This window comes from Benincasa hispida, chromosome 11 (genome assembly GCF_027475165.1).
Source record: "Benincasa hispida cultivar pf3 chromosome 11, pf3_genome.v1.1, whole genome shotgun sequence".
Classification (NCBI taxonomy): domain Eukaryota; kingdom Viridiplantae; phylum Streptophyta; class Magnoliopsida; order Cucurbitales; family Cucurbitaceae; genus Benincasa; species Benincasa hispida.
The window spans coordinates 65,602,391-65,609,532 of record NC_143488.1 but is presented as its reverse complement, the minus strand read 5'-3'; positions in this window follow the sequence as shown (position 1 = coordinate 65,609,532).

Below are 7,142 nucleotides of genomic sequence, written 5' to 3'. Positions count from 1 at the left end.
TCCCAATATGACATTAGATAGTTTAACAACATATGATTATCATTTATTAAATATTTTAATAAACTGTAATCATTTGTTGCATGCTTATAAAATGTTGACTAATTCACCTTTGAGGTTGGTTCCCAGATAGACGTGTTCCAATTCCGTCAGCTTAAATACTCCGACTCTTAGGCAAAACCTTCCTTAGACAAAGTTCCCCTATAGAATATTTCATAAATTTAATCTTTTATTAGCTCATTTTATTCCTATTAAAACAAATTAAAGATTAACCTATTTCTAGTCTTATTAGAAATATTTTTATCACAAAGTTCTAACTTCCAACTTTTAAACTCTTTAAAAACATTAATTAAAACTCTAGGCTTGCATGCAATTCTTTATTATATATTTTAATTTCTAAATCATTAAACATATAATAATTATATTTTAATGAAATTAAAACCTATAACATGCATATAGTGACATTACGAATATAACAATTATATTTAAACTATGTAATGTCATGCTTCATGCATCATTTATTTTCATTAATTATCATAATATAACACTTATATAAATATTAATGAAAATAAAAACTATATAGTATACATGTTTTAATCATACTTTAAACTATATAACATAACAATTATATTATACTCATGCATACTATATAAGATACAACATCTGTATACATACTATAGGAAATAACCTAAATTTTAAATATAACAATTACATTTAAATATGATGCATGATTATGCTTTAACCTACGGTGGGATTTTCAATCTATATGACATACATATGCTACATATAAATAATATAATTAAATATACATCTCATGCACATTAAAACTATATAATAAGGCATTAATAGACCAAATATTGGCACCTTAGTAAAATAATTAAATTAATGTAACTAATTTATATTAATTTAATATGGATTCAATCTTATACATACACGAGGAATGTAATCAAAACAGGAAAGAAGATAAGTTCTTTCTTTTTTTCATTTAATTAAACAGTTATTCATAAAAAAATAAAAATAAAAAAAACTTCCACGGTTAGCTGCTTGTATGCACACACGATCAAGACACCAATTCTTGGAGCATTGCGACGCTTAAGGAGAGTGTTGCGCCACAACAAAGCATAGTGACGTTGGTCCCTGGCGTCGCAACGTTGTGCCATAGCGCTGCGATGTTGTGGCCATTTGCATGGAGGCGTTGTGATGTTGCTTCACAGAGAGCAAAAATTCAGCTACTGATATTTGCAATTCCATATCCGTTTTCAACCAATCTTCCTTGCAACTATTGCTATCGATCGACACAGACTTACAGATTCAACAACAGAATTAAAATGCCCAAAATACTGGGCCCTTACATCCATCTTATCAATGGATGTTCTGAAATCTAAGTGTCAATATTTGAAACATCTAATAAGCAAACCAATTTCATACATCATATACATAAAAGAACCCACCAAAGTTTTCTGTTAAATTGCAGAACAAAAAATTGAAAACAAAAATTACGCTCTAATACCAATTGAAGGTAGTGAATCCCGTCGCAGAAGTGTTTAATCACTTTTGTTCAATTTTGTTACATGAAAATTTTACACAACAAAATATAATTATGAAGTTAAGTATGCTGTGACAAAATTATTAAGGGAGAAGAATAGCAATTATCTTTGAAATACCTCTTCCACGTATCTTCTCCCAATCTTGGAAAAAAGGCAAAACGATCCAAAGGAGACACAACTGAGTCTTCTCTGCTATTATCTTTGGATAAAGAGGATGGTGGGATACTTTTTTGGAAGTCAAGGAAAGTGATGTAATTTTTTGTCAAAGAACTTTTTCTCCGTAAATGTGAGAGCAAGAGAGTGAGAGAGATAGACAAGATTTTTTTTTTCAAAGAAACCTTCTATGTTGCTCAATCTCCCAAATGTAGACTCCTTTGCATATTTAATACGTGAGGGGAGTTGTAACTCTCGTCATCCCATTAATCCACTCCCTTGCAACGCAAAGGAGTTATTTTTTAAATTAATTTACATAAAATAAAATTAATTAATTAGAATTCAATTTAGTTAATACAATTAAATATCATATATTTAAATTAAGGTACATATAAACCATATGCTAATGTACTTAATCTCTTTTAACCTATAGTTTTAATATGAATCCTAATTCGCATTAATTTTAAACTATAGTTTAAATATAAATCCAATTTATATTAAATTAATATTTGAATCTTATTCAAATATTAATACTTTCATATTATATAGTTTGATTTAAATCTTATTCAAAATTAACTTTATATTATAATGTATCAATATACATTATATCAATTGTATCATGTACAATTTAATTCTCTTAAAACCAAATTGAACATTTCAAATTACTTTAAAATCCTTGTTGAACCCGTTTGTGAGCCAGCAGAGGGACCTAATGGACCTACAGTCATAAGCTCAAATTATACATGATTAATTAATTAAACTCTTTAATTATATTAATCATCATTCATTAATTATCAGACACTCTACTAAAGACTCATAGCTACACTCCTATGAACTGTCATATATTTATGTGTCCATTGATTTAACCATATTATGTAAGTTAATCCTTCAAAGATTGTTCATAATTATAGCTGAGTCAAATTAACGCTTTACCTCAGTAATTACCTCTTGTGCCTTAAGCACCACTTATCTTTAATAAATAATTATGTTTATGGTTCAACCATAACAAAGTTCCTCTTGGGCTGGTGAGCGGGTGAGGCCTCATTGTTCAAATCCCAAAGTCAGTACTTAAGGGAATAATCTATCTACTTTCTCTAAAGTCGGGAAGGAGCAAATTACTTCTTGTGAAGCTATGTTCCAAGATCCTCATTTGATATTGTCCCCAAAATGGTAGGCATATTGAGTCGGCAGCTAAGGTCACCCTCAACCATACAAATCAAAGAACGACCCTTATGAGCAGGAGTTCATAACTCACTCAGGATTGAGCTCAAGTTACATGGTTAGTATATGAAATATAAATCTCTTCCATTTAACGGTGTTACAAAGAGAGATTATATTTCGTGGTCCAATTTTATACAGACTTACTATATAGAATACCTCTACTTACATGTCATCACTTGAACGATTTTGATCAAATTGTTTGTAACACTTACAACAATTGTAACATTTATAAAGTGAGTCGTATCCATAGTGTTACTAGGATAAGGTATCTAACCTTTTCCATATATTATAGACCTTTTAAGTTATTTCTTGAACATGATCTACTTGTATGTCAACCACATAGTGTTCAAGTTATATTAAATAATCTCGGATCTTAGTTTATTGGATTTGAGTTATGCAAATAATAAATAACACGTCTATTTGTTTCAAATAAGTAATACTTTATTCATTCAACCATTTGTTTTCAATTGACAAACTATGAGATTTAGGACATAAATCTCAAGTTAGCTAACAAGCTTGGAACCTCTTGGCTCATCCGTACAACCTTCTTTCTTAAGTTATTAAAGCTAAATATTGCCCTACTGCCAGTTTTCGGCCAGCCAAAACAAGCTCTAACTCCTCCTACTTTTGGATAAGTGTTACTAGTGGAAGAGATCTTCTACTTAAAGGAATTAGATTCCAAGTTGGGAATGACTGAAACATCTCAGTTTTGAAGATCCCTTGCTTCCTAAAGGACCTCATTTCAAACCAATATCTATTAACCCTTTTAGTTTCCTTTGGTCAGCTGAAGCTTATATTGATGAAGACAGATCATGGAATGTCTCTAAACTATTTTCTTTTTTCAGAGATGAAGATATTGAAGTTATATAGACAAGACCATTAAGAGCTGCTCCAAAAAATGATTCATGGATGTGGGAGTATTCAAACGATGGTGTATACACTGTTAAAAGCGGGTATCGTTTAGTCTTCATCAACCATTTTCTAGCTTCTTCATCAAAATTCTAATTCCATATCTTATTGGAAGAATTTATGGATGGCCAACATTCAAAACAAAATTAAGTTTTTTATGTGGAAAGCTTTAAAGAATTGTTTAGTTTCCAGAAGTCGTCTTGTAAGTAAAGGTATCATCTGCTCTGCCATTTGCCCCTACTGTAATATAAAAATTGAAACAATCCAGCATGCTCTTATTTTTTACCACCAAGCTTATGAAATTTGGTCTATTATCATCCCTTAAGCTCTTGACCTCTCCCCTACAAACATGCCACTGACTAACATTTGAGATTTTTCGTGTTCCAATCTTAACTCACTGGAACTTTCCTTGGCCTATACAACAAGCTAGGCATTATGGAATGACATGAATTCAATCTCCATGAAAAATTAACTCATCCAATTTATGCTTAAAGTAGATTGGATATTATATTATTTTGAGGAATTTCAGAAATTTTGAGCCCTCTCTGCTTCTCCTTGACAGAATCAGCTTTCTACTTCAAAATTCGATATTAAATTATAAATGTTCCTAGCTTTGGCTATTTAAAATTAATAATAAAGATAAAATAACAAAACAAAAACCAAAAACATTTTAGATATAGAAAATTTGAATTACGCCTATCAATTTTTTTTTATGTTTATAGTTAATTAATATCTAAATTAATTATATTTTTCATTAAAAATATGCGAGCGTGGAGGCTTATTTTATTATTTTTTTTATCCTTCTTATTAAGGATATTAGGTCGCAATAATAGATTTGTAATTTGAGAAAAAGAGACGACCTACAAATTAAAGAAAAATTGTGCACGATTGTATATAAACTTTGATAATAAATTAAAGAAAAATGTATAGAAAGTTTTAAGGTTTAGAATGAATTTTAAATTGAAGTTGAAGTAAACCTTACATAAAGTTACAATCATATATTTACAAGGAGAATAATGTGGGGTCTCTTCTTTTTCCTCTTTGGATCGGATGTGGGTTTTTCATAAGTATACACAATTTAGAATTAAATTTGATTGGTCCAATAGTTATTAAGCCCTAAACTTATTTGAATCTTAGGTCTAGTTTCAATTTAGATATATTTTTACGGTCTTTTCCTGACCTTCAACCTATCTTGTTGCATTCAATTTTATTCATAACAATAGTCATGTTATAAAATAAAGGGTCGAACACAAAAATAACTAGATGTATGTGGTTGTATTTTAAAAATATCTATGATTTAGTTTCTTTGTAAAAATATCTAATCCTTTGTTTTAGTAGACTTTGTTGGACTCATTGTGATAATAATATCCCAAACTAAGGTTATACTATTTTTTAGCCACTACTCGTTCCCTATAAAAAAAGGAGAAAAAACAAACAAAATCTTATCTTATATAAAATATAACATATACAACATTTTTAATTAAACCAAAAAGATTCGAATATAAAAATTTCCACCAAATGCAGTTTCAAATTTAAAATTACTAATTTTCCCTCACTGCTCCTCAAACTCATAGACATATATTATATATATGCATGTTGTGTATATGTACAAAGAAAAATGATGCAAGTATTACTCAGTATATACAGACATCCTATAGGACCTATGACGTGCAAAAAGTGAAGATGTATATATATATATATATAAATATATCTATATCTAAGTACCACTAACAAAAGAAATATCAACTATCCACGGATAAATAAAGAGTTGTAAATTGCTAAACCCCCTAACCATTCCCAATCTCATAGGCAACTTATAGGATCGATCGAGAGGTAAATAAATATATGGAAAAACTTGTCTTGTGGATGAAGTCCATGATGTATTTATGCATAAATACAATGGATTACATTATAAATAACATGGAATGTATATGTAAATTTATAATAATATTTAATAAAAGTGGGATTACAATGGTGTATACAAACGACTTTTAGAACTTAATAGGTTACAATAGTACATATATATATATGAGATTTTTAGTAATAATTGCATGCAAAAATTAAAAACAAACTACCTCAATAGCTTCATAGGGTGTATTTGTTGGACATATGTAGTGAAAGAAAGTGAAAGTTTGGTGAAGATTTGAAACATAAAATAAATTTAATGTGTAGAGTTAAATTCATTGTTTAGAAACTTTCAAATTGGATTGAAACTTCAAATTAAAATGATGTTTTATGTACAAATTTAACATGTATGAAAGTTAAATTTGTAGTTTTTTCAATTTGAATGAGTTATATTTGATTCTTGTCAAGCAATAACTCAATTGAGTTAAATTTGATAAATGTTTTAATTTTGGTATTTATTTGATTTTATTTAGTATTTTTAAGAGTTATTAAGTTGCTAGCCTGTGAATAGTAATTTGTTATTCATTTGTAGCATCTCATTCCAAAATGAAGAATTCTCTCATTTCTTACTTTCTTTTGTTCTTGAGTTGAGTTGAGCTGAGAGCAAGTATCTAAGGGTTCTGCCAGATCCGAGTAGTTCGAGGTTACAGTTTTACTAAAGTTAGTCATTGTATCCTGCCGAGATGATTGCTGTAGTCTACTTGCAGCCCGTGTAGAACGAATAATTTTCTTTAGGATAGTGCTTATCAGAAGCGTATCTCGACTATAGTTTGAGTCTCCAAAGATTTTGAAGTTATTTCAAGTCTTTGGTTATTTTCATATCTAAGCTTTGTTATATCATCTGGCTTAAGTTTGAGTTTGAGTACTATACAATTATTTCTACTTGAGGTTTTATCAGTTTGTAGTGTATTCAGTTAATATATTATTTTCCCCCAACACATTCATCCATTTAAAATTCAAAATCCACCTTACCATCCAATCTCAAACATTTAAAGAGAAACTCATCAAACCCTTTAATTTGCTTATTTGATTACGATTGTAATTTGAATGTAAAACTTTTACTAGATTACGGTTGTAATTTGAATGTAGAACTTCTACTAGATTACAATTATAATTGGAATGTAGAACTTCTACTGTAGTTTGCTAACAATGTTGTACATTAGAGATGATGAAGATGCACCATACCATGCCTGAAAATCTGCATAAATTCTATTTGCTTTGTCTAACAAAAGACACAATTGGAGTAGGATCAAAGACAAAATCTTCACCAAGAGATACTTTACTTTTCTCTCTCATTCTTCTACCATGATCTACCTCTTTTGTTCCTTTTTTTTTTTTTTTTTTTACTGCCAATGAAGCTATAATCACTATATTAGGAGGATGAACATATTGCATAAACATAAAAATTAA